A 16135-nucleotide genomic window follows, 5' to 3' on the forward strand; every position below is an offset into this window, starting at 1 on the left:
ACAGCATTCTTTGTAGGACTCAGAGAATAAGCTGAGTGCCCTATGGCCTTCCCAGCCTCACGTACTATTTTGATGTTGGGGTCATTTCTGGGAATGTTATTCTGTACTTGACAAAAGTCTAGTACAATTCCAGGGTTAAGTAACTTGCCCTAGGGAAATTTTATGATAAAATATTAAGAAAAATGGTTAAATGCCCAACATGACATAGCACTGTCCTTTGGTGTTTAGATAATGTATGGCTGTAATTTTCTTACTTTATATGCTTTCTACATTTTCCACCGTGTGTACGCACTACTATATAGTAAGAAAATGCAAATATTTAAAAGAGAAAATCTCTCTTCTCCAGATATGATTTGGTTAGAGGATGAGTCAGATAGATATATTAAGAGAATCTTAAATACATGTGTCCATAATTCACTCTTTAAATCCAGGAACAGGAAACTCAGGAATGAAATAGATTAAGAGAATCAAAGATACTTGTATTCAAGATTAGCAAGTAGGAGTGTCCTCAAAAGAAAAGGTGATTATCTATAATTCAGGGATTAAATGTGATAATGAACGTACAAAGACAACATGAAGTAGAAAATGCCACGTGGGAAGCACTGAGTAAAGGGCAATTTACCATGATTATGCCAATATGTGTGGTCAATTCCCAAGCAAATTATTGTGTAACCCCTGCTAGAGGGAGAAATCTTCCAGCCTTGGCTGGAGAGTGGGGAGAATCCAGTGTCTGTATTTTTTAAAATGTCTACAGGTGTTTCTCATGTGCAAATTGGTATCCCTGCATGAGAACCATAAACCAACAGAAAACCCAAAAGACCGAGGACAATGATGGGTTGCCCACAGCCCAAGCTTTTCTGCCACAGAAGAGTGGTTCCAGTCAGGAAGACTGAGCAAGAGGCTCAGAGTCTTAGCTAAGGACAAGCAAGTCGGGACTTCTAATACGACCTAATGTCATCGACGGGGGAGGGCAGTTCAGCACAAGAAGGGAGCACCAGGTGAGTTAACATGGAAGTTACATCCTGGATCCAAACCGTGATGGATTTGGGTCCCGGAGGGTTAAAGCCCTGTTTCCGTTGGGCATGGACCGCATTCCACAAGAGGCTGAGACAGGAATTATGAGGCAGAGAAAAATTCCCCCAGGGGACTCCCGAGTCTGGGTGCCTGGAAGGGTGATGGACGAGCGCGGTCCCAGCTCCACCCGCACCGCGGGGCTCCGAGTGGCTGTGGAGCTGTGCGCTCCCGGCCGGACCTCAGACCTGACTGCAGTGCTCCGGGCTGCGGCCTGGGGAGCGGCGTCAGGAGCAGGCTGTCCCCGTCATTCTCGTAGGTGCTGCAGTGACCCCCACCCCTGTGGCCACGGCATTCCCAAGCCAAGGGTCTAAGTGACTTCAACCTTATTTACAGGTGACCACAGCTGGTTAGCCTGTGCTGCTCAAAAAGAAGATCCCATATGGGGTTTTGATGTGTTAGGGGGTTTGCTAATACCTGGCCTGCTTTGAATCGTTTCATCTTGACAGCAGCCTGGGCAGTCGAAGTTTCACCTCCCAATTTTATTTCAACATTTTTTGTTGAAAGTATAGTTGGTGTACAATATTGTGTTAATTCTTGGTATACAGCATAGTGATTCACATATACATACATATATATATATATATATTTATTCCTTGTCATATACTTTTCCACTATAGGCTATTAAAAGTTATTGAATGTAGTTCCCTGTGCTATACAGTAGGATCTTGTTGTTTGAAACAAAAATTACTAAACAAAGTAACAAAGGAAGCATACTAAACCTAGCCATGTATACGGCACAGTTGAGTTTATCTCAGGATTTAAATGTGGTTTTGATCTCCAGGATCTGTTTATCAACTTATCATATGTATAGTGCCTGTGGAACACTTCTCAGAAAAATGTTTAAAAATCATAAGATTTAGAGAATAAAGAAGGAAGATAATTATACTGAAAAGCAGGTATCAAAATATAGAAATGGGCATTTGTGATGCAGTATTATCTGAATTATTGGAAGGACGTGTTGAATAAGAGGATCCAGTGGTGGGTCTACTGACCGCAACATTCTGCCACAGCAGTGAGTGTAAATCAACTTCTGAGATCTGCAACAATTGCATTTTGAATGTAAATAAAGTTAAATAACAAATAAGCCATGAAGTGTGGATTCAGATTCAGGGGTATCTCGAGTCCATATCCCCACCCCCTCACAGAGCTCCCTGCTCTTCCCCTAATGTCATTGAAAGAAGTGGGGAAAGTTTGTGAAGCGAAGGGCATGTTCCATTGCAAAGAAATCTCGTAGCAACCCTGGGAGCATGGCCAGGGAAAGGTTAACGCTGAGATCAGAGGCAGTGGGAAACCTAGCAGGGGAAGCTCTTTACAAGTCACATCATATACTCTGTGTGTGTCCACGTGTGTGTGCATACAGACGTGTGGGCATGTATGATGTATACACCTGCCTTTCATGTGAAGACGCCTCACTGTCCAAATTTGAAATCCATCCAAACGTGCAGTGCAGTCAGCCGAAGCTCCGCCAGATGCTAAGATGTCTGTTGTTGCTCTGTCTCTTCTGCTGAACTCCACGAGTAAACCACGTGCCAGCTGTTGCTTTCAGGAACAACAGCTCTGTAGTCTACAGGTCCATGCCTTGTTTCACTGCCAACTCCGAATTCCTTTCAGGACAAATTGCCATTTGAAAAAGGGGGAAGCATTCAGTTGTCCCACAAGCCTCTGAGTGAGGAAAAAATTTAACCTTAGAGACAGCTCTGTGGGACAACATCCAGAAGGGTGCAGAGCACTGGGCTGCGAGTCGAGGCTGTTTCTTTCAAGCTCTGTACTGAATTTGAGGTGGCATGTCACTTCTTTGGCCCTTGATTTGTTCAGCTGAAATTAGGGTCTTGGACCTGTTCGATCCAACGGTAGAGTATCACTTTTCTGCTCAGTGATCCTCCATGGTTCCACAATTCCTTCAGAGGGAAAAATGAACATCCTCACGGCAGCCTCTAAGGCTCCACCCCCCAAAACCACCACTTATTTCCTATTCACTCTGGCCCACACCAGCCTCCATGCTGTCTGTCCAGCGTGAGGGACCTCAAGGCCTGTGATCACTGTTCCCTCTGCCCACCCCTTTGCCTCCGTCTTTGCCTTATTCTAAGGTCACTTGCCCCATCCACACTCCTCCCTACCACACATTCCTCGCCCTCCTTTATTTTCCTCTGCAGCACTTATCAGCAGCTCACCGACCCTGTATTTCTTTCTTTTACTTATTTTCTCTGACAATTTACAAACTGGAAATGCCATGGTGGATAATAGCAGAGAAATGGGGGAAAAAACAAATGAGGGTAGGTATCTTCTAAAAGCTAAAGTGCCCACATGAAAAGGAGGTAGGAGATAAAGTAGTAGTAGTCGTTACAATTTTGGTAAACACAAGGTACGTAGTCAGGACTAGTTTTCACAATACTTGAGTGTAGGTAGGCAGCAATAAAAAGAAATTTATCCTGAAAACAAGAAATTAAATTCTTGGGAAGATGATGTGTTCAGCTTGAAATGTCAGTAATACTTTTATGACCTTGGTCTGATAATATCTTGCTTTATAATTTGATCTGTTTGACAGATGGGTCATGAATCTAATGATGCCACAGTTTCGGGAGCAGAACAGACCACCCCACGATGGGAATGGGACAACCATCTGTATCCAACGGGCAAACTGGGGTTATTTTATGAATACCCTGAAATGAGTAAGTCATCAGTGGGGATTTCTGTGCTGTCGGTTATACTAGAATATGCTTTGGGTCCCAGAAGCATCGGTTACCGAGCCAAACAAAGACCTAGCATACCGAAACGGATCCCGCTTTTCTCAATTAGATGCAATTATGCAGTCAGGCTTTCAAATAGGTTGCCTGTGTATATCTTTGTCAATATTTATGTTGTACAAAGCTGAAGGTTTACTGCCAAGGAATGAAATGGAATACTCATTCAGGCATTTCTCCATCATTGATTCTCAGATCCTTCTGGTCATGTCGTCTAAGGATGAACTCAGAACCGTTACTAGATGTGACTCAGCACGGGCTGCAGCCCGTGTGGCACAGCTGTTGGCTGATATACTTCTAAACAGAGTCATGTGAGCCCGCCAGCCTGTGCAGAAAGCCCGCAAGAGCATCCTGCCTCATGGCAGCAAGGGTCACAGGGTCACCCCTTCCACACCTCACACCTGCCTTTGACATTTTTCCTATTTCTTCTGGCCGATGGTTTCAGCCTGGTTCCTTGAGTCACTTCATGGCACATCACTGGCTTGAAATCAGGATGAATTTGCTGATCTGGAGTATTGGTAGAACACAGATCCCCTCCTTCTCCAATGTCTTTGTCCATTTCTGTAAATTTGCTTGGCCTTTGTTTCCCTTTGTTTGAACTTGGTTTTGAACTCTCGGTTGCCTTTAAATTGTTGCATCTCAAAATAGATTTCCATAGGAAACTTCATCTTTTCTATTATGCATGGCGCACTTTTATCTACTAGAAGGCTGATGATGTGCACGTTTTGTATCTGAGACCTTTGAGCTCACCACTGCCTTGAATTACTTTTTTTTTTTTAAGCTTAGGAGACAGGAAAGTATTTTTGTCAATAGGCTTTGCATTTATGCATGCCGGTTCATGTCTGCAAGACACCCCATTGGGCTTCTTGTTTATAAGTCTACAGAAAGAGGGAGTTTTCTTTTTCCTAAATTACATGCTATATATATAATAATTGCTTTTAAAATATATAATATACATAGAAACACATCTGATTCCCTCGGTGAATGAAAGGTCATTTTGTGGCATCTTCAGTCAGCTATGCTTTGTGGCCTGGTGTCTGATTTGAGTTTCATCTTTGCTTTTGTTGTGCTTAGTGACCAGGTTCGATTAAGGGTGCAGCTCCTGTCCCTGGTGTAGAAATTATGTTCTTTTTTTCTGCTTATTTTCAAAAGGACTTTAATCCAATGACCTGTTATTCCAAAATGAGTCATAATTGTAAATATTTCTTATTGGGGCTTTTATCAGCATTAATAATAACAACAACATTCTGAGGGCATCATATCATTTGGTATTTTAACACACACGAAAAAAGCCTTGGAAAATAGTTATTGTTCTAGTTAAGTCAAATAAAGGTCATTGAAAGGAAAAGTTGTACGCTTTTGGGAGAAATGGATAGGACTTTTAGAACTTTATAGTCTCATTAAAATACTAATTAAATAATTCAGCCTAACTCTACCCTACATAACAGGATGGAGTAACAGCTATTGTAGAGAGATTGTTCAGATTTATTCGTTTTCCTATTCTCTAAATAATCCCTAACGAATTAGAAAATTCAATCCATTTCTGAGAGTAGGCAGTCTGTTATTCTGTATTCAACGCTGGAGTGAAACTTATTTTGTGTTCTTTTCGTTCATGGGAGATAGGATTTCCAAGTGCTTTTTGAATTATTTTTGTTCCTCTCAAATAAAGTGCCTTTGGTGGTGATCTCCTGACCTCAGTTTCCCCCTCCCAGTTTTTCCCATGATCATTAATGACACCACACCTGCTTTTTTAGTTAGGCCTCTTAGCCGCTGAAGGGGAACAGCTTCTGACAGATGACCCTGGAGCCCTCCACCCTTGCTTCTTTAGGCCTCGCACCCTGCCACCATCCCTAGTCTCCTTCGCCAGAAGTATCTTTCTCTGCTTTTCTGCCTGGAAGGGCTCTTGCCAAGCCTTGGCAGCAAACCCTCAACTTTTTAGAGATTTTCTGCTCTCCTCTCTAAGCATGAATTGCAGTTGATTCTTGTCTTGATGGTGCGTGATCATGTCTGTGTCCATTGCGCTCCCCGGCTGGACTGATCCTGTCGGAGGCAGTAGTCAGGCTTTTCATCTTCCCGTGCATGTCTGAAGCACCACAGCCTGGACCCTGGTTCTCATACGTGTTTAAGTGACTTGAGCTTGGAGTTTCAATGCACTCACATACAACTGTTAGATGAGTTGGCGGTAACATTGTCCCCAAGGCCCCCACAAGGTTCTATAGGGCATATGTTTTTTTCTGAGTGAAATTTCTCTTTTATTTGTCCTAGTGATTTCCCCACTGTCCTTTGAGATTATTGGAGTAACCCTGAGTTATTAACCACAATAGCTCACCCCCAGAAGCAAAAGATCCTGCTGTTTGAGAACTCAGACACGGGACATAAGAGAAATAATCTATCAGTCTTAAAATCTGGAAGCCATAAGATACCGTTTTGTACTTAGAGCACCCACAGCACAAACACCAGTCTCTCAAGAACTTGGCGCTGCCTTCCCAGAGGGCGGGTGCCGTAAGTGAAATGCAGTGAGTGATGAAGTGAGAGCTCTTCGTCTTGGTAGTGCCTTTTCCACCCTTGCTGTGTTAACTTGATCTTCCCTTCATATATTATGTTCTCCATTTAATTTACTGCAGTTAATATCAGTTGTTCTTCAACATCTCCTTGCACCCGCCCCCTCCATTCCCTCTCTCTCCAGTGCTCTCCCACCCACGCCTCTCCTGCGCTCTCCAGGACCAGGCCTTTCTCCCCCACGCCCTCACCTCTGTTCTGTCTGCCCACCACCTGCACTGACATTTCCTTAACTCCACAGAATGAACTTTCCAAAATGGCAGCTGAGTAACTGGGGGGGATTGTAGACCTCTCATCTCTTTACTGATTCATTCATTTATCTATCCAACAAACACTGAGCACCTGCTATGCCAAACACTGTATCAACTGCTGAGGAGACCAAGACAGGTAAGACTTGGTGTCTGCACTCCGCAGGGCAGGCGAGACTTGGCGAGTAGTTGATGGATTCCTAAGAAGGTGAACACACATTGGACTTCATAGAGCTGGGAATATTTGAACTGAATTTTGAAAGGTGAAAGGAAGTTAGTTCTCTAATGTGTGGTAGAGGGAGTGGACACTTCATGCAGAGAGGTAGAGACATATAAGAGTACACGGCATGAAGCGGCTTGGCCAGACTGAAGAACAACAAGTAGGGTTAGAACAAAGTATCCACAGGTGGGAATATCAGGTGCACAAGGCCACTGTCACGATGGGTCTTGTGTGATTAGACTTGAATGTATCCTTAAAGAAACAGGGCTATATTGGAATATATGTAAGCAAGAGAATTGTATAATGATTAGGTTAAAGTAGATCTGGTTATACTGGCAGCAGAATGGATAATAACATTTTTGGGGGGAGGCCCATATTTTGGGGGGAAAGGATATTTCGGGGGCCACCCCAGGTAATCCAGACAAGTGGCACACGCCTGCAGAGAGGCCCTGGGCAGAGGGAGAGAGTCGTGGGTGGCAGAAGTGGTGACTGCTGCAGAGGGGACTACAGGGCCGGGGCGGCGGGCTGCAGAGCTGCTGAGGTGACTTTCCAGTGACCCATCTGGAGAGTGGATCTGCAGTGGGAGTGTCAGGGGAGGAGATGCATTCGAGGAGATGGTTCTGTGTGTGGCATTTTGATTGCAAAATGTCTATGGGACATCTGAGGAGTGATGCCCGTTGTTAAGCTGGATTCAACAGTCAGGAGCTCAGAGGAGCTGTGGGTGAGGCCGTGGGGGCGATTCATTCCTGCCAAGTGGAGGATTGAGGACGAGGCCCTGGGGAAAATGGCCATTTACATGGCACATGGGAGAAGAGAAATCCACCAAGAGAAAGAAGAATAGCAGAGCTGTTGGGAGAAACTAGTTGAGGCAACACAGAGAAGGCTGTAACCTGGCTTAAGAGGGATTTGAACACTGACTAAAAGGAGCATAGTGAGAAAGGGGGGGGTGTGTGGGGGCAATAAAGAAAGAGCTAAAGCCCACCTTTAATTGCCAAGCCTGGGGAAAAGGAGGAGGAGGACTATACTTAGGTAGACTTTAAAAAACAGATCTGTGTGTATCTGTGTGTGTGCATATGTGCACACAAACTTTTCTGTCTGGGCTTTTTAAGTTTATTTAATAAAACAAAAATTAAGGGGGGAAAACATCCCCCTGAGAGGAAAATATTTGTCCACGGCAAAAGCTAACTGGTAATCAAATAAACACGAGCTGAAAATGCTGACTAGTTTGAAACACGCAGCCACCGGCAGTACAACTCCTGTCTCAGTGCTGCGATGAGGGCCGTGGGGGATGCAGGGCTCTGAGCCCTGAGGAGTCTTCAGCGCAGGTACTTCTCCAAGAAACTGGACTTTAAAGGGAAGAAGAAAGTGTAGAACATATCAGAGAGCAATACAGGGCCGTGAGAGAGGGTTGGGCCAGGGTTCGTTTTGTTTTACAGTGGGCGTTTCTGGCCTTGCTGAGTTGCTAGGCCTTTGCTCTTTTTGGTCTTTGTTCCAAAAGCTTTTTAGAAAGTTCTTCTCGCTTGAAAATCTGAACAGATTTAATCATGTTGGGTTATTTCTGGTGTTTTTATTTTTTAATTAAAAAATTATCTGGAATTTATTTTAATGTCATAAATGAGGACAGTCTACCAGGCCTTCCAATGATTTAGCAAATTACTGCAGAACTTGAATCCACTGATTTGAAGTGTCAGTTTTATAATATTACTAAAATCTCATAAATATCCACGTCTATTCTTGAAATGTAATGTATTTCATTCATACTCTCAGTGCACTATTTCTATACTGTTTCCATGAACATAGATTAATACCTCCTAGAGTTGGTCCTGTTTTATCCTTTTCCAGAATATCCCTAATACTACAAATTCAAACATCCTTCCTCATTACTTTATTTGTATATATAGGTATATTTCTGGAATACATTTAGGATCACCTTTCAGATTTTTTTCTTAAATCCATTTGGGAATATTAACTAAATTTGCATTCAGATACTAAATTTATTTTGGAGAAAAAATGTTCTATGTCCCCCAAATTTGAGTCTGCCCACTGAAGAGGGTGGTGCATTCTACTGTTCATTCAATCATCTTTTTTTTTTTCTTTTTTTAAATCATTTATCAGAATCTTCTTAATATTTTTCATTAATTTATTTCTGAATAGTCTGTGCCTGCTTTGTCATTATAAAATGATATCTTTTCTGGGTTTTGATCTGGGTTGATTGCTAATAAACTCTTAATTTCTGGCTTCTCTTGAATAAGAAGGAGATCTGACACTGTGAGGCCCTATTTCCAATATGGTGATGGTGAGCATTGTGTTTCCTTAGGATGTCCACTTGCCAATTTGCCAGTGGCTGCACCCACTCCAAGCATTTCTGCTACTTACCTGCCCCCGTAGGCAGATGAGCTCATGTAGGGTTAGGTGGGTTATGGACACAGATACTGACATCAATGCTGCCACGCTGCTGACCCTGTGGTGTCACTAACTCTGGTTCTTTCTCTCTGACCTCCCTGAATATGACAGCTCCTTTTGGGCTTTGGACCTACTGCATCTTTCCAGCACTGTCGGCTTTTCTGCAACACACGCCTGCCTCTCAGGTCAGAAGCAAATGTCAGCTCCTCCTACCCATCCACCCCATTCACGGTCTTGCCGTTCCTGGCCAGAGTGGTCCCTACCCCTTGACTGAGCAGTAACACTAAAGGGACTATAAATTTGCCTCTCATCCACTGTCTTAGTTACATACCTGTGCTAGTTTACTTTAAAGGTCTGCCAGTTAGGAGGGGAGGGTCTAAAAGTCTTTTAGATCCCTGACCTTATCATTTCTAACCGCTCCCCCACCCTATGGAACAGCTTACCACAGATCTCTGCTGCCCCATCTGTAGCATTGCCCTGTAAATTACACACAGAGAGAAAAGAACTTCTAAGCCACCACCATAACTTTGACTTCCTGTGACCACACAGACCATAGAAATATCAAGATAAAAATTCCTGAAGAAGAATATTTTGCTTAGGAAGACACTTTAATTGCATACCTTTCTGTGACTTGTAATAACTTCATAGACTCTCTGAATGTGCCGCACTCACTTTCCCAGAATCAAGGGAGCTTGCTCACTTGCCTATATTCAGTGTATTTCCTCCAAAACATTCTCTATGCATAGCTTTCCCAAAGGTACATTTCTTATTTCTATTTAAATTGTTAGATACATCCACAATATTCTTTTTTTAATCCTCAAATACAAATCATCTTCCAAGATTGTATTATTTCAACACTGAGAGTGAATAATTTGCTTCAAGATTCCCAAGTTTATTATGAGCAAATAATTATGTTTGGTTGAAGATTTTTAAGTATGTTATTTCTACTAAGGGTATATATGTGAAAGAAACAGGTTGTAATGAGTCTTCTTTCCAGAGATTTTATATTTGCCTTTTGTTTGGATTCTTTCACTGTTGTACATTATTATTACCATGAACGTCTTTTCTCTTTGGGATTTAGTTCACCATTTTCCCCTCTCTCTTTACAGGAGTAAAAGAATTTATGTTGTCCTTCCATCCATCCACCACTCCATGTTTTGTGTCCATTCCTTCAACAGGTATTCAGTTTGGGTTCACCACAGTATATGTGGCCTCTTTCCAGTGGCCCCTCTGTTGGCTCTGGAGAACAATATATTGGAAATCAGAGTGGGTACGTGGAACCTTGACTACCCAGTATAGACGCATTGTGCCAGAAAAAGCCCAGAACATCGCAGCATGGCAGCCCACCATGCAAGGAACAGCAATTCTGGCTTTGGTGGACCAATGTGAATAAAAAGGCTTCATTGGGTGAAGACTTAGAAAAGTCCAAAAATGCATTGGCGTTGTTTCCTAAGGAATCTAGTGTTGGGTACTGTTTAATATGAGAGGGAGATGCTAACACTATCATCGTTATAAACAACATAGTTGTTGTAACTGTAATTGTTATTATTTTTAATATATTTTCTTTATAATTATTATTTGTGACTTACAAGACCCTTACAGAGGCAGTTGTTAAGGAGCGTGGCCGTTATACTGTTGCTGAAGTGTTAATTCAGTAGAAGCATGGTAATAGCATTAATAAGTACTCACTCTTTTGATCCTCACATTGACTATAAAGGTCACACGGCAGTGCATGTATAATGGAGATAGAAATCTATCCGTTTAAGTGTTTGTAGAACTTAAAATAAGAGCAGACATTCCACCGCATTTGACCATATATTCCAGACTATCAGTTTAAAATAGGAACTACCTGATGAGGCCATAGAAACCCTTTGTGCATCCCCAATCATTCACTACCTTCCTGGTCCCCTGGGGCAGCGGTTCTTCCAGAAGGTGGCCCCATCTCTCCTCCCCACCGCACTCTTGGCATTTGATACCAACTGTTGGTCATTAGCTAAGCATCCTCATGTCCTGCATTTGTCTGAGCTGTGAGGGAAAAGAACTCAGCTGTTTACAAACTGTATTGACTATGACCAGTATGAACAGCCTCTCTCCTTCCCTGCCCACAACCCAACAGTGCAACACGGGGCTCACAACCACAGCGATTCCCATGCCAGCCCATCAGGGAACCTTCTTCCCTAGAAATATTCTTACAACCAGAGATGTTTCCTCCCTTACTTCACTGCCAGTTTCACTCCCAGGTTACAGTCCCCATCAAAAGGCTATCCCAGTTTGAATTTCTTAATCAAGTCGCATTGACCCTGAGTACCTGGCTTTTTCCTATGAGCACTCATAGAAATAGAACAGGGCCAGGCAGTGGCTGTGGGCCAGGTTCCTGGGTGAGGGGACTTGCTGGGAGCTTCAGGTTCTGTAGCCTGGCCCGAGCTTAGCTCCCAACACGGCGTCTTCCCATCTGCATTATTTCGGGCCAGGCTTCAACAGTTCAGAGTTTCATTTTATCATCTGCAAACAGAATAATCCCCTGCTGCATATTTTAAGACTGTTATGTACCACAAAGGGTGCTTAGGGAATTCAGTGAGTCAATGCATGGAAGTCACACAACCTGGTCCTCAGGGAATGTTAGTTATCTTCATTATGCACCATCGATAAAATTGGCTCACAGACTTGGCCAGGTATCAAAGCTACAGGCACAAGAATTTGACAGTGTGTTACTCTCTGGATCATAGTCACAATTTTACACAGTAAAACAAGCTACCTGGGACCACCCAGCTGTCAGCCCACCTGACTCTCCACCCCAGGATCCCTCAATTTATCTGATTTGCTTGCTACCCCTACTTTTTGGAGAAAGTTCGCAAATCACACACAGTCAATGACTGCTAGGTTATTTCCATTCCCATTCACTCAAATTGCCCCATTTTCAGTATCCACTGTGCTGCAAAACATAGACTAATGTTCAGAAATATGACAGCAAGGCCTTTCCCGTTCCACAGTCAGAGAACTACGAATCTGTCATGTTTAATATGCCATGTGACACTAAGCAAAGCAGGAAAACAGGCTTCTGTGCTTTAAGAAAGTTTTTAACAATGACGTTTGAAACTAAAAGTGTTTTTGTTTGGCCTTCAGCTAACCAGAAAATTCAATTGACTCCTATTACCCATTACTCAGGTGTCCTGGTTTGATTGTATTAGGCACTTTTTCCTCATCTCCCCAGCATGGCTTTGCTCCATCAGCACAGATGGAGTGTCTCCAAGGCTGCTCCGTGTGCATAGGCGTGTGTATGCACACATGTGCACCCACTGATTGGTGCCACTGATTCATATCCAGGAGTTGTTCTGTCTTATAACTCAAGCACTGCTTTATTATATCCTAGAAAACTGCTTTTAGATCATTGATTGAACTATAGACCATCCTTTTGCCCACATTAGAAAGTGACATCTTCCAAGACACAGGTCCTGTGTGCTTGTATTTATGTATAAGTAAGAATTAAATATGTATGTCATCCCCTCACATATTTAATTTGTGCCTTTCCAATTGAATGTGCACAGTAAAGGCTAACTTCCCATAACAGGAGAACTTTTAGGAAATAAGAAGAAGGAATTAGCCACCATGGGGAAGACAGGATATCAAGCAGGAGTTTGGTATAAAGTCATTTATTCTAAAGCTGCTCTGGCTCAATAAATAAGTGGAATTGACATTGTTGTATCATGGCAGAGCATCTGCTATTGAAGACTGATTTTAATTTACTTTGATATAAGTGGAAAATTGTGTCAGAACAGCATGGGAATTGAAGAACACTGCATCTATCTGTACTCCTGAAGTGTGTTTCAGAGCTGCTCAATTTTGAGGAAAATTATCTTGTCTGGAGACAATAGAATTATTTTCATTGTTGGAATTTTTGTAGCTCCCAGAAGCACATCTGCAGGTGATTCTGTAAAAGTCTATAGTTGACTTAAATAGCAGTAAATTTTAGCCTATTGAAATCAGGAGATGTGAAATATTTTTGCCTACCACCACCACCGCCACCACCACCACCAGGCAAGCACTTGTACACCCAGAGAGATTTCACATCAGAGGGAATGACAAATCTGGTTCTGTTACTGAGGCCAAACTTGTTCTGCTCACTGCACAACAGTGATAAATAAATAAATCAGGAGACAAGGTTTTGGGGCAAGGAATAGTAACTTTATTCAGAAAGCTGGCAGACCAAGAAGATGGGGGACTAATGTCCTGGAGAATCATCTTTCCCAAGTCAGAATTAAGGCTCCTTTTGAACTAAAAAGGGGAAGGGGTGTGGTTGGTTGTGCAAACTTCTTGCTGCCGGGATTCTTTGTTCTTGCAGCCATCCATGTGGCTCAGGCTATTGTGTCCCTGTAAGCCTCCAACAAAACAAAGGTTATTCTCTATTTTGCAACTTGCCATCTCTGCATAAGTGCAGAAGTGCTAACATCCTTAAAGGTTAGAGCCCCGAGAATAGGCTTTCCTGTAGGTTTTAGGCTAAAGGCAACTTTGTTTTACAAAAGGTGCAAAGCCAGCAAGATTAAGCCTGGAAAACAGGGCACAGTGCTTCAAACTGAAGGAACAGATCCAATATGGCGTCAGATTTGTTCTCAATTACAGTTTTAGTTAGGGGAAATTTTGCAGCAGAAAATCCCCTCAGTTGTTTTTCTTGCTTTGCCTGAGATCTTGTTTGCTGGCTTGTGGTCTCATGGTGTCAAAACCGTATGTTCAGATGAATACTATTAAAATCATATGGTGCACAAAACATACCTATTCTGCTTCAAAAAAATGACTGAAACATTTAGCTTTGTTTATTTCCATAGAATTTGGATTGAATCTATTCTCGACTTTCTTCTTCTTCAAACCAGTTTTTTACTGGAGGATTTAAAGCCCAAATTAAAGAATTTTGGAGAAGACTCATGTAATTTATAAGACGTTTACATCCGAATTTAAGACTGACTCTTATTTGTACTTTTAATCAAGGAACAAAATAAACTTTGTTAGTCAATCATTTATGACGTTTTAAACTTTGTCCATGTAATCTTTTGGAAGTTGAGAGGCTTAGACAATTGATATAACAAAACAGGTATCATTGCTTAACTGTGTGAATGAAAGAATCCCAGTATAGTTTACTGAAAGTATATTTTATTAAAAATAATAATGAATTCTTGCTCTCTAATAAAGCAACAGACAGAAGCACATACTGAGTGTTTAAAATAAATAATACTGCGGGAAAAATTATCTAAGCAACTCAAGATAGTATAGAGAAAAAAGGATGAACTTAAAGGAAAATACATATTGTGCAATTAATATCTTATTTTTAAGAAGCAAATGATAAAAAAACCAATTTTTAAATGATTTATCGAAAACGGATTTATATAAAGCCAACTTATTTTCATAAGTATTACATAAAACAGGGCTATCTAAATCTATATTATTAAAGAATAAAATATATGAAATATATCTCCAAGGTTAATTGATTTTCATAATATTATAATTTTTGAAAATATAACTTACATATACATATTCAAGAAGCTCTTCAGATAAACACAGTAACCTAGTATACAGTTATACCTATTCCACATAAAAAATGAAAAGGCAAGGATAATGCCCTTGCTTACGAACTGCCAATGGACTTCTGGATATTCCTTTAGGTTAAAGACCAAAAGCAAAGTAACTAATCTACTTTGAAGCGGTCGCTCAAGATTTTAAGATATTCACTATCTATATCCAGTTACAGGAAAGACTTAAGTTTTCTCAAGTTTAAAAAAAAGAAATCAACTGCTGAAAACGAAATTCTGTAATGTCTCATGGCCATAACTATAAAGGCTCTAAATTAATGCTCCCTTAACTGTTTTTTTACAAGCACAGGTCATGATCATCACTTTCAAATTCCATTTATGCTAGATGAACGAACGTCTCCCAACATGCTCAATTCTGAGAGTTAAGTGTGTGTGAAAGCCGTCAGTCACCTACCTTATTGAGAAAACACAGTTTCATTTAAGTGGGAAACAACACTACATACATACATATGGGGAGGAACAAGTTCCAACTGGGAATTAAAGTGAAAACTGCAGGAAATTAAAATCGGCAGAGGAAACATACTGAGAATCCAGAGTAAGTGTTTTAACTGCAAACCATTTCCCTTAAGCTAGATGAACGAATGTCTTTCCACATGATCAATTCTGAGATATAAGTGTGAGTGAAAAAGTCAATCACGTAGCTTGTTGGGAACACAGCTTCTTTTCAGTGGGAAACTACACTACATACATATATATGGGGAGGTTCTAGCTCCAAATCTGTTTTACAGTAAAAACTGCATGAACTTTCAACAGGCACTAGGAAACATACTGAAACCAGAGTAAGTGATTCTACTGAAACTCACTACATTTGAGCTAGATGAACGAATATCTCTCCACATGCTATGGTCTGAGATATAAGTGTGAGTCACAGAAGACATTCACTTAGCTCGTTAGGAAAACAAATTTTTTTTCAGTTGGATTCTACACTACATAAATATACAATTATTGTTACTACCTCGAACTCGGGTTTACAGTGAAAACTGCATGAATTAAAACCTGGCATTTCGAAACAGAATGAGAAACCAGAGTAAGTGATCCTACAGCATCCAATTGCGTTTGTGCTACATGAAAGAACATCTCTCCAAATGCTCAGGTCTCAGGTATACGTGTGTGTGTGGCCGTCAATCATCTAGCTTGTAGGGAACATAAAGTTTCTCTAATTTGGAAGCAACACGACATACATATATATGGGTAGGTACAAGCTCCAACTCGGTTTTACACTGAAAATTGCATGAACTTCAAAACGGTACTAGGAAAAATACTGAGAAACCACAGTAAGTGTTTTTACAGCAACCCATTTCCTTTGTGCTA

At 41.4% G+C, this 16135-nt stretch overlaps 1 long non-coding RNA gene across 1 annotated transcript; it reads left to right on the top strand.

Moving 5' to 3' along the window:
• The first annotated feature begins 873 nt into the window (after positions 1 to 873).
• LOC141577144 (uncharacterized) lies at positions 874 to 14220 on the top strand. The gene is made up of 3 exons (XR_012505778.1): positions 874 to 998; positions 3620 to 3743; positions 10355 to 14220. It is a non-coding gene; the product is annotated as an uncharacterized LOC141577144 (long non-coding RNA).
• The last annotated feature ends 1915 nt before the right edge of the window (positions 14221 to 16135 follow it).

Source organism: Camelus bactrianus, chromosome 3, assembly GCF_048773025.1.
Source record: "Camelus bactrianus isolate YW-2024 breed Bactrian camel chromosome 3, ASM4877302v1, whole genome shotgun sequence".
Classification (NCBI taxonomy): Eukaryota; Metazoa; Chordata; class Mammalia; order Artiodactyla; family Camelidae; genus Camelus; species Camelus bactrianus.